The sequence below is a fragment of the Canis aureus genome, chromosome 3 (genome assembly GCF_053574225.1).
Source record: "Canis aureus isolate CA01 chromosome 3, VMU_Caureus_v.1.0, whole genome shotgun sequence".
Lineage (NCBI taxonomy): Eukaryota > Metazoa > Chordata > Mammalia > Carnivora > Canidae > Canis > Canis aureus.
Genome location: NC_135613.1, coordinates 30280074 through 30296771, shown reverse-complemented (window position 1 = coordinate 30296771; position 16698 = coordinate 30280074). Strand labels below are relative to the sequence as shown.

Below are 16698 nucleotides of genomic sequence, written 5' to 3'. Positions count from 1 at the left end.
TACCAGGTACTATTGTATCACTGGTGGGTGTGCGAGGAGATGAAAACAGGCTGTGTCCGTTTATAGCAGCAGGCAGAATGAAAGGACGCTGCCGGTCCACAAAGGGGCAGAAGTCAACCATTTTTTGAGGGATTACTGAGTGCCCTGCCCCCTCACAGGTATATGGCATTTGGTTTGGGGTGTTAGCCTCCACTCTGTGAGGGGGGTGGTGTTACTTCCTCCCGTTGACAGGTGAGGGACGGGAAGATGGGAGAAGCTGAATGCCAGGCCCACTGTCAGGACTTGAACCCTGGACTGTCTGACTTTGGTCCTCAGGCTCCCATTACCAAGAGGCTGCCTCTGTGCTGCACATACGACATGAAGCAAGCTGTGCTCCAGCATGTGGGCAGGGCCTAAAGAGATCACCTGGAGCTGGAAATAAGCTTCGTGGAGCCTTCCTGACTCACACAGGGTCCGAGCCGGAGCTGAGAGAATGGGTAGGATTTCAACAGGAGGAGGTCAAGTGGGAAGGGAATTGCTGGTGGATAGATGGCATGAACCGAACAGCAGGGGTGGGGGAAGCGTTGGCCATCGTCCTGGAATAGCAAGAGGCCTGGAGCCCACCCCCATGTGAGGGAAGGACAGAGAATAGTGGGAAGGGCCAGCAGGGGTTCAGATGCCCTCTGGGGAGCTGGCAGTGGCTCAGCACACTGCACCCTTGCATCCGTGCTATGAATGTCTACAGGATCCGGGTGTGTCTCGGGGCTGCAGAGTCAGAGAGGCCACGCTGGAGCTCCTGCACGGGGCAGAGGCCTGGGGTCCCAGTTCCCGCTGCTCTGCCCTCTGCTCACAAGGAGGCTCACGCACAGAGCTTTCCGAGACCCCAGAGTCTCCTGACCGAGGGCTGTGCACCAGCTGTCCCCCTGCCTGATGATCATCCCTGACTCTTACACGGCCAGCTCTCTCCACCTTTCAGGTCCCAACCAAGGACTTCCCTGCCCACCCTGACCTAAGGTCCGGCCTTCCTGTTCTCCAGCACAGCAGGCTTTCTGCTTTACCTGGGTGGGATCTGGTGGGTACCTCGTTACTGTTTTAACTCCTGTCCCCTGATACCTAGTGAAGCTGAGATTTTGGGCACATGTTCATCAGCTCCCTGGGCACCCCCAGTGGGGCTTGTCTGTGGAAGGCCTTGGATCATTTTGCTACTTGGTGACTTTCTCATGATTTGCAGGAGCTTCTCACGTATGATGAAAACCACCAGTTCGACTTACAATCACTAGTGTCGCCTCCTAAAAGGCATTCCTTTATTCTGATGTCTTTTGTCTGTGGTCACCTGTTGCACAGAAGTTATAATTTGATAGATTCCATGTATTAACTTTTCCTTGAGTGACTTCTGCTCCGGTGCTGTTTAAGGCACACTCTCCTGCACTGCTGTGCTAAAGGGAGTCTAATTTCTTCAACTTGCCTTCAAATTTTATTTTCCATATTAGTTTTCAGTTCCATTTGGAGTTCATTTCTGTCCATGATGGGAGCACCTAATTGTGTTTTCCTTTCTTACGGGTAGACAGTTGTCCCTGCACAATTGATTGAGTGTCCCCACTGGGTTTTAATGCCTCCTCTCTCAGCTAAGGTGAAGATCTTCTGTAAGAAATGCAACACCCCAAGCAAAGTGACTGAAACAAATGGAGGTGTATAAGTTCTGAGCCAGCCTTTCCCAGGCTGGTCTAGAGGTCTGATTCCAAGAACCCAGCTCCTCCATCTCTAGGCATGATCCTTGCCCTCATGGTCTTAGATGAAGCCTCCACCATCCCTTTAGGTTCCAAGCAGCATGATGGAAGAAAAGTGGGGAAAGAGGGTAGAGGGCATGAGTCCTGTACTCTAAGCCACTATCTGGAGTTTTGGTTTCATCCATCGGCCAGACTTCAGGAGTTGGAAATTCCAAGTAGTCATGTTCCCAGACAAAACCTGGGTCTTCTGAGATGGAGTAATGGATGGTAGAGCAGCCACCTTTTGTAACTTATGCCAGAATTGCATATGCATATACATACTGCTGGGCTTTTTATTCCTTTTTTTTAAAGAGATTTTATTTATTTATTCATGAGAGACACAGAAAGAGGCAGAGACATAGGCAGAGGGAAAGGCAGGCTCTCAGAGGGGAGCCCAATGTGGGACTCAATCCCAGGACCCTGGGATCACAACCTGAGCGGAAGGTAGACGCTCAACCACGGAGCCACCCAGGTGCCCCTGGGCTTTTTATTCTATTCTCTAGATCTTATTGTTTGTCCAAACATGAGAGCCTCTCAATTACCATGGGTAAGTCTTGATACCTGGTAGGGCCAGGCAGGCACTGTCTCATTTATTTTCCTGCAAGATTGTCATGGTTATTCTTTGAGTTTTGTTCTTCCACACAAATGTTAGTAAGAATCTATGTATCACGCATGACAAAACTTCGGCTTGTGAATTTTACTGGGTTTCATTAAAATTATAAATTGGAGGAAGTGCTGACTTCTTTATGATCTGCTCTTTCTACCTATGGCCATAGTGACCTGCTTCATCTACTCAGGTCTTCTCTCAGACCCTTCAGGAACATCCCATCAACATCTTTCCCAGTTCATCTTTTCTTATATTTTATGCATTCCTAGGTAACTTGAAGTATCTGTGGTTTTGGTCATTTTTTTTTCTACTACATTTTTTGATGGGCTTTTTCTAACACAGAACTACTTTGGGTTTTTGCACATTGATTTTGAATCCAGAAAACATCCTAAATCCCTTTATTAGTTCTACCTAATATGTTGGCAGGAGATCTCTTGGAATTTCTCCATAGACAGTCTATTCATCTGCAAACAATGGCAGTTTTGCCACTTCCTTTCTGATCCTACCTCTGTTCTGTTTTTCAAATACATTGCATTGGCCAGCAGCCCCAGGAAGGCACCAGGAACAGCTAGGGGGAGATAGCATTAGGGTGTACAGAGGTTCCACCAGGAAACTCAAGGTTAGAATTTTCTTTCCCTCTTCCCTCCTCCTCCTCCTCCTCCCCCTCTTCCCCTTTCTCTCCTTCTTCTCTTTTCCTCCCTCTCACTCTCTCCTCCCTCTCCTCTTCCTTCTCCTCCTCTTCCCCATCCTCCCTCTTTCTCCTTTTTTATATTTATTTATTTATTTATTTATTTATTTATTTATTTATTTAATCAAGTAGAGAATGTTTCTTCTATTCTGGATTTGCTAGGAGGTTTCTAGTTTGTTGTTGTTTTCTTTTGCCTTGTTTTTATACTTGCCCTGGATGCTGAATTCTGCAGGGTGGGGTGGAGGTGAGAGGCACCACCTGACCCAGGCCACCTGTTTCCCTGCTGAGTCAGACCCTCCCCTTCCCCCTCATCCCCCAGTAACAGCCCTGGGCTCTTACCTGAGCTGCCTCTTATTTCCCTGAGTAATCAGCCCACTTGACTGCAAGGTACCATTTGTTACTACCTTGTGAGATTTAATTTTGAAATATTTTATGTAAGACTTTCGCAGCTATGTTCTCTGTGAGGCTGGCCTGTAATTCTCTTCTATCATAATGCCCTTGCCCAGCATTTCCATAGACTTACATTCATGTCCAAAATTGAGTCTTGTATTTTATTTGCTTCATGTATTTGCTGGAACAATTTGTGTAATAAACACATTTGCTCGCCCTGGAAGTTTTTGTAAAACTCTCCTTTAAAAGCTACCAGATCAGGGCAGCCTGGGTGGCTCAGCGGTTATGTGTCTGCTTTCAGCCCAGGGCATGATCCTGGAGACCCAGGATCGAGTCCCACATCGCGCTCCCTGAATGGAGCCTGCTTCTCCCTCTGCCTGTGTCTCTGCCTCTCTCTCTCTGTGTGTGTCTCTCATGAATAAATAAATAAAATAAATAAAATAAAAGCTACCAGATCCTACGCATGAGTAATTTTTTTTCAATTTTTATATAGTGAACCACCCACCTCTCCTAAATGTTCAGGTATATTGGCAAAAGGTCGCTCACAGTAGTATTATGATTTTAATGCTGTTTATCCATAGTTACTAATTTTTTAAACTCTTTTTTTCAATTAATCAATTTATTTATTTGAGAGAGAGGCGAACAGGGGGAAGGGCAGAAGGAGAGAATCTCTAGCAGACTCCTTGCTGAGTGTGGACCCCGACATAGGGCTCGATCTCGTGACCCTGAGATCATGACCTGAGTGGAAACCAAGAGTTGATGCTCAACTGATGGAGGCCCCCAGGCACCCCAAACTGTAAGTTTTAAGTTCTATTTATTTGTGCCTCCTGTTTTCACTTTGACCTTCTGCTTGGCTGACTATTAAATAGTTTCTTTCAAAGACCTGATTTTGGCTTTATAGATCATCTATATTTTGTCTGTCTTCTGCGTTTTGTCATTTCCTGTCTATTCAATGCTCTCTGTTACATCTTTCTTCCCCTTTGTTGACACTCCTTTTATTTTATTGGGTTCTTGAATGATCAGCTCATTTATTTTATAAATTTTTTAATATTAGTAAAAACTATATATTTACTTTTAAGTACTGCTCTGTCTCATGTGTTCTGATATCAAGTGGCATTTCTGTCGATGAGATCTAAATATTTTGTTATTTCTACTGTGATTTGTTCTTTAAACTATGGGTAATGTTTTTTGTATATCTTAGTACGTATTTTTCCATTTGTTCATTTTAACCATTCCTCTGTTATTTAGCTTTTGGTCTGCTTCTTTTAAATACCATGTAACTGGGGTTTTTTTATTATCCAGTGAGATGTCTTTGACATTTTTGTGGGTAGTTTTGATTGTCACATTTATTGTGAGTATTGATCAATTGCTTTCTATTTTCTCTCTTTACCCAAGTTTTGTTGTGTCAATGAGGCTTTTCTTATATTCTTCCCCTCCTCTAGTTTGGAAGGTACTATCTCTTTTTACATATATCTTAGCTAATACCTTTAGGTTGATAACTGCTTATCTTCCAACAAAGCCAATTTTTTTGTGTTTTTCTCTTTCTCTGGTGGCCCCCACCATACATTATTGTCTGGAAGCTTAATGCAATATTCTCAAATTTAAAAACTCTCATTAGAGGTTAAATAGAGTCACCTAAAAGTTTTTTAAAGATTTTATTTACTCATGAGAGACACACAGAGAGAGGCAGAGACATAGACAGCAGGAGAAGTAGGCTCCCTGAGGGGAGCCCGATGCAAGACTCAATCCCAGGACCTCAAGATCACACCCTGAGCTGAAGGCAGATGCTCAACCACTGAGCCACCCAGGCACCCCTCACTGAAATATATATATATATATATATTTTTTTTAAATCAGTTTCTTTGTTCAGCGCTTTCTTCAGCAGGCCATCCTCCTTTGTTCCACTTTTCTTCTTGCTGAAGTATCTCCTTAGTGGTTTTCTCTGGATGATCTGGTGGTAAAGCTTGTTCTCACTTCACATTTTGATAGTATCTTGGCTTTGCCCTTACTCTGGAACAGCGGCCTCGGAGAGCACACAGAATAAGATGTACCCTTAGCCGTTGGAGGCTGTTTATTCAGTATCTTCTGGTATCTGTTGTTGTTGAGGAGACATTTGCTGTCTGTCTAGTTACCATTCTTTTGTGATCACGTGTGTTTTTTTGGTAGCTTTCAATACTTTCCTTCCCCTTATGTTCCATGACAGTGTCATTATGAGTTACTTATATTTACTCTGCTTAGCTCTCAGTGTGGCTCATTCACTGAAAGCTCATACCTTTTCATCACATAGTGAACATTTCTAGCTATGCGTTCTTCAAATATTGTTTCTTTGCCACCATGTTCTCTCCTTCATGCATGTTGCAATCTCAGTGTCTCTTCTATAATCCTTAGCATGTCTTCCACCTGCCTTAATCTCCCTTTCAGAATGAGCTTCACCTCATTCAGAATGAGCTTCACCATGCATACTCTTTCTCTGCCCAGGTTTGTATCCAAATGTGATTTAAAGAATACCAATGACTATATTTTTCACTTCTAGCACCTTTGATTAGAGTTTTTTTAAAAAAAGGTCTGTTATTAATTCCTATTTATCTGATTCCAAATATCTTGTAGCCCTTTTGTATATTGTTGCTTTCTTTCTCTCTTTGGGGCTCTTAAAGGTATTCTAGGGTCATGTTTTGAGGTTTTTCTAATGTTTGCCTTCCATCAGTGGTGAATGTCTTCACTGACTCTGTAGTATTTTGGCTGTCACAGTTAGTGTGACATCAAATGCTCTCCAGAACCTTGTACTGAGAGGATGGGGGTCTCACTTCCACCTTCCGCCTGATACTGTGTAGTGGTTTTGCAGTTGTTTTTCCTCTACTCCTGAGAGTCCTTGTCTGGACCAGCTGCATTGGAGGCTCCCAGGTCCCAGCCTGTGGTAATGCTGAGGGCACAGAGAAGGCCATAGGTCAATGACACATCAGCCAAGTGGCTGCTCTGCTCCCCCGCTCTCTCTAGCCTCCATGAATTTGCTCTTGGTTTCATTTGTAAACCTGGCTTTTCATTTGTAAACCCACCATGTGGGGCCTCAGGAATCAAACTCTCCCACTTCTGATGGACTCTTGGTTCCAGAGCCAGGCATGCCCCCGGCTTTGGTTCCTTCCATCCAACATTTCTGTTTCAGGTCCACAGAGAGCTTTATTTTCTATTTGAGCATTGACAAATACTTAAAACATATACTTAATTAGCCTTTGCTGTGCTGGAGCAAGGAGACCATTGAAGTTTGAACTGAGATGCAAAATTGCTTGGAAGTCCAGCCCTACATCCCCCACAGACCTGGTTCAGTGGAGGAGCTCATCCAGTGAATGAATGATGCAGTCTGTTTCTCCAATTTCAGGTGTTTTAGAGGCTATGAGTCTCCTCCTTTGAGGATACAGAAAGGGAGCCTTCTAGTTCTGGAAGGAACCAGGGTGCAGTCCATTTCTTCACCAAAAGCCTCCAGGGGCACAGTCTCCAAATCTGGGGGGTTTGGAGAGGATGCTGCAGGAGAAGGAGGGCACGGAGCCAGCAGAGCAGCCTAATGCAAACTGGGTCCTTAGCACAGCCAGTGTGTGTGGCACATGCTGTAGAGGGAGATAATGAGGCTGTCCCTGGATGGGCTGGTGGTGCCATCTTTCCTAATGGGATGTTAAATGAAGTTATGTCAGACATAGGCTTACTTATTTGGGAAAAGACAATCAACGTATTCTCATCTCCAGTTCCACTTAGTAGCTGCTGCCTGACATGACAAACAATTGAAAAATTTGGAGCTTATGTTAGTGGTGGTGGTCTTATCAAGACCTGGATTTGTCCAAGTTCATCTCTTTGGGCACATGTCCATGTGTGTTCACATACAGACATGTGTGCATGTGCATGACAAGGCAATAGAGAGGAGTGAGCGTATGCATTTCCTAGGCTGACCCACAACAGAATGCATCCTATTTGGTATTTCTGGCTCTGACTCTGCTGAGTCTGTGTGCATCTCCTTCATGAGGTCCTGGAGCTCGTAAGGTCAGTGACCGTGCATTTGGAATCGTACCGACTTTTCACAACTAACAGCCAACATGTTGCCAAGAAGGGATTTGATTGTTGAAGGTACCATATCTTGCAGGGAAAGAGAGATGAAATCTCAAAAACCCAGGATATTGCAAGTAATTATTAAATCCAGTAGTTTATAGATCAATTGCCCCATCTACTCAAGTGCAAATAGTCTGGGATCTCAACCACATGGAAATCTCTGAAAATATTTGTGTTAAAGCCCCTTGGTAAATACTCCCTGCAGTGCTCTTGGCACAAGGCAATAAAGGATGTTTTGTTTCAGTGCACTCTTCCCATGATTTAAAAAGGAAATGGGAGAAGTGTACAGCAGCCCCACCATCATGCATCCTCAGAAGCTGCTCAGCCACAACGGAACATCTATTCTGTGCGCTAAGGGGGATTGCGAGGACCATAACATACAAAACAATTTGTGTTGAAGCAGTGAGTGGTAAACTTTTCTCCTTCTACAAATTCCGTTGGTTAATCTCATTTTTAACGTAGCATAAACCCTGCCCCCATAAAAAATGGCATGAGAAATGGAATGATGTGAGACCACACAGAGGTGACAGTGCTGATTGACAAGGAAACACGGATGCTGCCATCAGCCAAAGCTGGACCAAACAGCCACAGCAGCCAATGATCATTGATACCTTAATGCTTTTAAAATTTCTCATTCCTGTTTATGTATGGTCTCTACTGGATTGAAAAGACCTCTCATTTAGGATACGTCTCATAATTCACACTTGTTTATTCAGTGGATAACTGTGAATGTGGACAATGTGTTGGAACTTTGTTGGAAGTAGGGTCTCAGTAAAGGACATAGGGAAAGCAGCACCTGCCTCAGTGAAGATGTGTTCTAGTGGGGGTGTGGTGACATTTGAGAAATACCTTAAGAAAGGAGACCATGGAGATAACCCCTGGGAAAGAAATACATGAGGGCAATGACGTGACAGGCTATGTGTGGGGTCCCAGGGCAGGTCACCTGCTGTTTTGTCTCCTCCTGGTGCCCACTTTCTTCTCATTCATGATGCTTGTGACACTTCTGTGATTCCTTGTGCTCTATGCATGCAGAAATCTTTTCCATCTTATTTACTAGGTCATCTTTGGGCTCATGTTTGATCAATCAATCATCAATCAATCGATCAGTGGAAACCTTTACTGACTGGCCTCAGATAACTTGGGAGTTTTGCTAATTCTCTTGTTTTTCTTTATTCCCGCCATGCTGCTGTGTGCACTGTGTGTTACAATTACACACTGGTGGATACATCGTTAATTGTCTCTACTCATTTCATGGGTCGCTAGGAACCTTTTCCCCCAACTAAATTATTTCTTAAGGGCAGAGATATGTCTTCACTTTCTTCATTACTACTCACAATCAATGCATCTGAACGCCTAATGTCTGGGTTGAGTCCTGTGCAAGATCCATACCTGCCAGAGTGTTAGAATTTGTATTCTTCTGTCCTCAGTTAATGACAGCATGGTTGTGTCGCTGGAAGGGATGGGAAGCGTGCGTAATTGGAAATTCCCCATCTCAGACATCACTAAGGTTAGGCGAGGGCAACTCAGTTTGACTTTCATTTCTTGGGTTTTATACCCTGCTGCTCCTTATGAATATGCTTTCAGAAAACCTGAAAAAAAGAAGATTTGGGGCCACAAAGAAAACAGGGAAGTGAAGATTCTCAAAGGCTTTTCTTTAGAAGTTGACTAGTCATTCTAATCAGTCAGGAAAAGCCAACAGCCGAGCCCATGGACCATTAAGAATCTGTTCTGTCCTCAATTTCTTTTCTTCCCTGCTCTTCTTCCCTCCTTCCTTCTCCTCTTGGACATAGTCAGCGGTGAGCAGAGTAAACCAGGGAAATTATGTTCAGATTGGTTCCACAAACACTGATGTGGCTCTACCGCATGACTGGGGGTTTGGAGAGGATGACTGTTGCTGTATGAAGTTGGGAATTCAGGATAGACAGGAGAGTGGACAGCACTTGGGGTGGAAGTATCTGAATGGAGTGCTGGGAAATCACCCAGAAATGGCAGGTTGGGGTCAGAGTGTAGGGTGCCTTTGAGTTCTAGAGCACAGAAACCCCTTTGCTTGTATTGCTCACTCCTATAGCTGGCCTGCCTGGACCTTTTCCTGATTCCTGTATGCAACCGGTCTCACCGTCAGCCTTTTTAGTCTATATCACATGGCCAAAGATCGGCTATTTTATCCCCTCTTCATTCAGAGTGAGACTGTGTTGTGGAACAGGATGTGCTTGCAATGCGGATCAAGAAGACAAGGCCCCAGTATTTATTGGCCATTAGATCTTGACTCAGTTAATCCATTTATTTGAGCTTGCATTTCTTTTTGTCAAAGATAGAACCAGTAATAAACACCAGCAGGGTGGGGATGAAGGCCCAGTGGGATAAGGTTTCACAAAACCACTTTGCAGATTTGAAAGTGCTCTCTGCATGTTATCTAGATATGATTACTGTTTGGTTGCTATCACCAAGGAGTCTAAAATTTAATTATAGAGGTGCAGCTCCAGTTCATGCTTCCTTTCTATTCTGGTGACTCTGCTATAGCAGTGTGGAACAGGTGGTCATTTCTCAAGAGATGGGTGTAGGTTATGAATCTATCCCACAACATTTATTAATCAAACACCTACTATATATACCCTCTGCTTGACCCTGTGGACAGCAAGAAAAATGAACAAAGCACCACCTCAATAAGGTCTCCTTTTTTCTTCTAAAAGTTCTAGACTTTTTAGTCTACCTACCACATTTGTGAATAGGGACCCTCCCAAAGGTGCCTATGTTTTAATCTTGGTATCTGTGAATATGTGAAGGTTGCAGATGAGCGGGCCTTGAGATTGAGAGGTCGTCCTGGATGGCCCAAGGAGGCCTGATATCATTACAAGCATCCCTGGAAGTGGACAAGGGAATCAGAGGATGTTGGATAGTGTGGGACAGCCTGGCTTCACTATTGCTGGCCTTGGAGATAGAGGGAGATGGCGTGAGCCAGGAAGTGTGAGCGACCTGTGGAAGGTGGAGAAGACAGGGACTCGGATTCTCCTCTAGAGCTTCCAGAAAGGAGTGCAACCCTGCCCGCACCTTGACTTTAGTCCAGCAAGACTTCTGACTTCCAGCACTGTCAAGGATAAATCTGTGTTGTTTCGCACCACTGTTTTGTGGCAATCTATCTCAGTAGTGATAGAAGACTAACCGCATATTAATTATTACTCCCTTCTCCTTAAACATTAACCTTAATCAACACATATTTATTCTGTTCCTATTATGTGCCAGTCTCTGAATAGGTGCCAACTGTAGAATGATGGTGGGGAGAGCCAGACATGCTTGGTCCCTGCCTTCATGGAGCTTAGTCAGTCGGGGAGAGAATGCCAACGAAGCATGTTTGGAATGACAGCTGCAACGAGGGCCCAGCATGGCAGGTACGTACTATGTGCCTCCTGTGGTCCCAGCAATCTAGCAATCTGTCAGAAACTCACCCTGAAACTGCCCTGGTGGCCCCCACCCAGGTGCATCCTCCTCCAAGGAGCAAAGGAAGGCTAGCCCAGAGCCGGGGGTGTGGGCCACCATGTCACAAGGTGCTGAGCAGCTGAGCTAGGGAGCTGCTCCTTCAGAGCAAAGCACTCGACCAACGAACCTCAGCATTCCACTTCAGGTGGCTCCTGGGCAGGCCAGGTCAAGGGGGATGCCTCCTGCTGTCTTTCTTTTACACTGTCAATCAGTGGAAAAGACATCAGAGACATTTACGGAGCACAGCTAATCAGTTAAGCATTCAATTAATTAGGCAATCATTTCTTTGCACTTGATTTTCATTACAGTGAGTTTATTTTAGTTTCTTGTGTAGGAAAAACAGGTGCTCACATTTAGCTTCATCAGCTTCCTGTTGCTGTTTGATTCACATATTATTTTTAAAATAGGTTTATTTTGGGGGGAAATGTGACCTGAAAAAACCCACTCATATTTACTCACCCGTGTTGCTATTTTTGTTGTGGTGGTGGTGGTTTCTCCCCCAACATTGGGACGGTTTAGGAACGTAAATGAAGCTACATGACATCACATACCACTGTTCCTTCTTGCGCAGGAAAGGAGCCCAAATGTAAACACACTAGGAATCTGTACAACAGGCAAGGACCCCATGTAGACTGAGGCTAACGTCACTTCCTCAAAGGTGATTCTTTGTCCACAGTTGGATGGCTTCCAGGCTCCTCCAGGTGTACTCAGGATGCTGAACGTCAGGCCCTGGGACGTCAGGTCAGTGATGCCCCAGAGTGCACACCCACGATAACAGCACACTTGCTCACATCTCACGCTGCTTCCAGGGTCAGACACCCCAGGCTGGGGGCTTGCAGGTGCCACCCTGGAACGCCACTCCGACGACAGGCGTCCACAGTCACAGTACAAATGTGAACAGGCAGATTGAGTGATATTCACATTAATTACCTTTTCCCAGTCTCTGCTTCTAGAGGGCGGACATACACAGTTTGCTTTCTGCCTTCAGATAAATGTCAGCGTGCTTCTTTTCCAAGCACACAGGCTCTTCTGTGGTTTTGAAATGAAACACAAGGATCCTTAAACTGCCCCCTCCCTACTTCACCCTCCCATCTACGTTTCCTTTGTGTGTGATATAAAGGGTTAATATAAAAATAGAAGTTCTCAAGGCATTATAGCGTTCTTCTTAGGTTCCCATGGAAACTAAGCCGTGCAAATACGTGAAGGATTTTTTTAAGTTGGCCAAAAATTTCATCCTCCAAAGATTTGGGGTCATTCTGCCTTATGCTCTGGGAAAACTTTTTAAAAAAGATTTTCAAGAAATTAATAACATCTTTTCATCTCTTAGTGATCCTCCGTCCCCACCCTCCTACTTGCACCCAAGCCACAGACTTTTTTTTTTTTTACAGTATCCAACAGAGAGGGTCTTTTTATGCCATTTCCAATACAACTCCCGGAGGGTTTGAAAAAAAATCCTTTTGAAACAAAGTTCTTTCTATCTAATATCAGCAAGGGAATAAAGAGTATTTATTTCTTTCAGTTTAAAGTAATTTGGAACAAGTCTGGTGGCCGACCTTAAGTTGATGGTGACAATGTCCCTCGGGGACATTCCGAGCAAACATTTTGAGAGAGCAGAGCCCTGACCCAAGGCTGTCTTTTGCTGTTCTTTCCACTGTCAGGGAGACTGCACTTGATCCATAGAAACCTCTTCAGGACATCGCTGCTGCAGCTGAAGGGTAGACAAGACATAAAATTAGGGTTTTTGTCCCCGTTGCCTGATTTCATTAGAGAGTGTTAGTTCTCAAGCAGGTTGCAAAGGATCCCCTGCAGCTCCCAGCTGGTAACGAAGCTGGTGCAGGCAGGAGTCCCAGAACATCACTTCTCCTGCTGCACCCCTACTCTGCAGTTCCTGCTGGATCCCCCTTACCAGGCCAGGGACTAGCCCCCAGGCTGCATTATGGCTCTGGGGGTCTCTCAACCGCCCCCTCCGCAGGAGAACTGCCCTCCGCTGTAGGAGAAGCCACATGACAGAGAGGTTACACTGTCTCCAACACTGTTGGGTGCATGGACAAAGGTGGACCTTGAACCAGGCCAGGGCCGCATTCTATCTTCCTGCTCCCATCCACCCAACCTGAGTCACCTCCTTCACTCCCTTTCAGGTTTCTCCTGACCACACTCCTGCCCAAGGCCAATGCTTGTCTCAGGCTTTGTTTCTAGGGAGCCTGACCTGCTGATAACCTCCCTAGATGGATTGTTTTAAAGGTAAGGAGTGAGGGGGCACCTGGGTGGTTCTATCACTTGAGCAACTGCCTTCAGCTCAGGTCATGATCTCAGGGCCCTGGGATGAGTCCTGCATCAGGCTCCTGCTGAGCAGGGAGCCTGCTTCTCCCTCTCCCCCACTCATGCTCTTATCCTCTCTCTCAAATAAATAAAACATTTTCTTAAAAATGTAAGGAATGCAGAATGCCTTCTGTTATGGGTTAACTGTGTGTCCCCTAAAGACGCTAGGGCTTATCTCCAGGTACCTGTTAATTTGACCTAATTTGGAATTAGAGTCTTTGCAGGTGTCACCCATTTAACATGAGTTAACTGAGATGAGCCCTAATCCGGTGTGCCTAGTGTCCTCCGGGAGAGATTCTTTCCTCGACTGCATTTCAGCTAGGTCCCTCTGAACCCCCTGAACTAGGCCTCGACTCGGCCCCCATTCTGTCCTTGGCCCACCCAATCCAGCAAGAATCCTGCTAAATCAATTTCTCAAGAATCCCCAGTGCTGGGACACCTGGGTGGCTCAGTGGTTGAACTCTGCCTTTGACTCGGGGTGTGATTCCGGGGTCCAAGATTGAGTCCCATATCAGGCTCCTGCAGGGAGCCTACTTCTCCCTCTGCCTGTGTCTCTGCCTCTTTCTCTGTCTCTCATGAATAAATGAATAAAATCTTGTTTTTTGAAAAAAGAATCCCCGATGCCTTCATGACCCCTCCTGGTGGCCTTCCATCCACTGACACCGTCACTCCGCTTCGTGGCTACAGATCCCCAGCTGTCTTTGCTGTACTTGGTTAAGTACCCTGCTGCAATAGTCTTCAATAAATTCTTCCTTATTGATGTAACAAGTGTCAGAATAATTTTTTCTTTAATAAAACAATATATGTAATGGGGAAATTTGGATATAGATGTGCACACAAAGAGAACAGCATGTGAAAACGGAGTTAGGGATCAGGGGAAAGAATCTAGAAGCCCAGGGGCATTGAAGATGCCAGCAAACCACTGGAGAGAGGCAGGAGATAGGAGCCAATCTGCCAGCGGCTTGAGTTCAGACGTCCAGCCTCCGACACCAAGAGACAACAGCCTTCTGTTGGTGAAGCCGCCAGGCCTGTGGTGCTTCGTTCCGGCAATTACCAGAAGCCAACACACCCTCCCCGTGCATCTGTGGTATTGCACACAGCCTCTGGCCCCCCAAGCTTTGCTCAGTCTTCTGTGAATCCAACATGCTTCCAGGAAGCTGAGACACAGGGGGTCTGCAGGATGTGGACCTGGAGCTGAGCATGGATGCTCTGGGGGACTGAGGTTATACCCAGCAGGACTCCCGAGGGGGAGCAGGAGTTGCTGCCTAATCCACACAGAGCCACGCAGGGGGCCTGCCTGGGGCAGGATTCTCTGGACTGCACATTGCTGCTCCTCCACAGTGCACTGCCTCACATGTACACAAGACTCGTGCGCACCTGGGACATCGCAAGGCGCGCCTCCCCTGCTAGACCTTCGTGCTGACACGCTTCCCTGCTGGAAGAGGCAGCCTTCTGCATGATAAATCATCACTGGGCCTTTTTAATGCACTTTTCCACATGAACAACAATGTTCAACTGGATGTCAGTCATCAGGCAAACATAATTGGATCGGGAAAATGTTATATTGTGAATTAAGTTGACTGATGGGGAAATGTCAGTTTTATTAACATTCTTCCTTCAGATGATAATTTTGTATCCATAAAGATGAACAACAAAAGAGTTACAGACGGCGTCAACTTGGAAGATGGAGCCCTTTTAATCAAGTCTGCTTTTCCTTCCTTTGTTCCTTCTGTTTTAAAATATTTTATCTCTCTGCAGGGAACTGTTTCCATGTTGTTGGCCTGTGATTGGAAACAACATCAACAAAGCAGGCCGTGTGGCCCAAAGCGATGTCGGTGTACACTCTCTGGACGCTGTGAGCCAGGCTTGAAGCAGGTTGAAGGTGGTGGAGGGACGGTGCTTGGCAGCAGGCGCTGGGCTGACAGGATCCCCGCCTGCCCGTCACGAATGTGATCTTCCAGGGAATGTGCTCTCTGTAGTTACAAGATTCCACACAGGCTTCCTGTTTGTGTTACACCGAGGAACGTGCCAGAAGGCTCTGGGCATCTCCTCCCAGCTGGCCTCTTGCACCCACTCCTTACCAAGTCGTCCTCCAGCTGCTCATGCCTCTCTGGGGACACCTTCCCCTCAAAGCAATCTGACCCCTGCTTTTAAAGGGGAGACCATATGACACTCCTCAGCTTCTAGAGGTTTCTAATTCCCCCAGAATTACATCCAAACCTCCCTGGGAGCCTACTAGACCTACATGCTTCACCCCTGCCTTCTTCTTTGCTTCATTTCCTCCTAAGGTCCAGGCACTGAGCCTTTGCCTTTTCTGGTCCTTCCTCTGCAGCTCTGTCCTCTAGAAGGTTCTTGGCTCACTCCCTTGTTTTGTAGACAAGTTTCAAAATGTCACTCACGGGCAGGCCTTCCCTAACCATCATCCTGAAGTGGTTCTCTTCTCTCTTCCTACCTTGTGCTATTTCCTTACCTGTACCTAATCACCACTGAGATGTCTTCTATTGACTTCTTGTACATTTAAGTCTTTTGCACATGCTCTAGAACATTCCATGCCACTGTGCCCAGGGCTGGGGCAGGTGCTGGCACACAGCCGGAGCAGCTCGCTGCAGGTTTCTACATTGAATTAATTTATTGTTCCAGAGCTGCAAATTATAGACAGTACATTGCTCTAAAAGTGTTTGTTAGGGTCATGAGACATGTATTCTTTAGGAGGACTTGCTTCTTGGAAAACACCTTTTCGTTTCTATAGGAAGGTGTGCAGGTATTTGTACTGTCAGGAAATGCGGCCACTCTGCATGCTGGTTTTAGGTCTGTCCTGGAACCATCAGCCCTAAGGATAGAGGCAAGGGGATCTATTCTCTGGACCTCAAGAACTGCCAACCCCATGAGGCCAGGGTTGTCTTCCCTGTGGATCAAAGGGTTTCAGAGATTGGCTGAGAGTGATGTATCTTGCACGATGGAGTCCAGATTTACATGCAAACAATCTTCCATTCTGGCGTCCAATCACACAATCATCCATGACTATGCTTGAGAGAATGTGTGTGTGTGTGTGTGTGTGTGTGTGAGAGAGAGAGAGAGAGAGAGAGAGAGAGAGAGAGAGAGACCCTGCCTGTCAGGAAGCCGTTAAAACAACCATGACTGTGTCCCTTCATGGAAGCCAGCAAGTCACAGGAGAACACCATGCAGGCAGACACTGCTAGGGTGAACCCAGAGCAGTGTCCACCTCGGCGGCACCAGAGACAGGGTGTGGGTTTCCAGGGGGTGCACAGCATGCTTCACCTAGATTGGTGATATTCTGGGTTTTAAGTTAACTCCCAGATTCATGACTTTATGCTTTTACATGTATGAAGCTTCCCTCTAGAAAAGGTAGTTGGGCTACAGCC

General features: G+C 45.8%; 1 long non-coding RNA gene across 4 annotated transcripts in view; it reads left to right on the top strand.

Moving 5' to 3' along the window:
• The window catches only part of LOC144310479 (uncharacterized), a 46310-nt gene extending 32242 nt beyond the window's left edge, over nucleotides 1-14068 (top strand). For 3 of the 4 annotated variants that reach the window (XR_013376202.1, XR_013376201.1, XR_013376203.1), the window contains 7 exons: nucleotides 7-158; nucleotides 316-476; nucleotides 4063-4226; nucleotides 10763-10908; nucleotides 11673-11737; nucleotides 13135-13237; nucleotides 13928-14068. This is a non-coding gene — a long non-coding RNA (uncharacterized LOC144310479). Of the gene's footprint in view, nucleotides 1-6; nucleotides 159-315; nucleotides 477-4062; nucleotides 4227-10762; nucleotides 10909-11567; nucleotides 11738-13134; nucleotides 13238-13927 lie in introns of all 4 variants that reach the window. The other variant, XR_013376204.1, reaches the window with a different exon arrangement.
• The last annotated feature ends 2630 nt before the right edge of the window (nucleotides 14069-16698 follow it).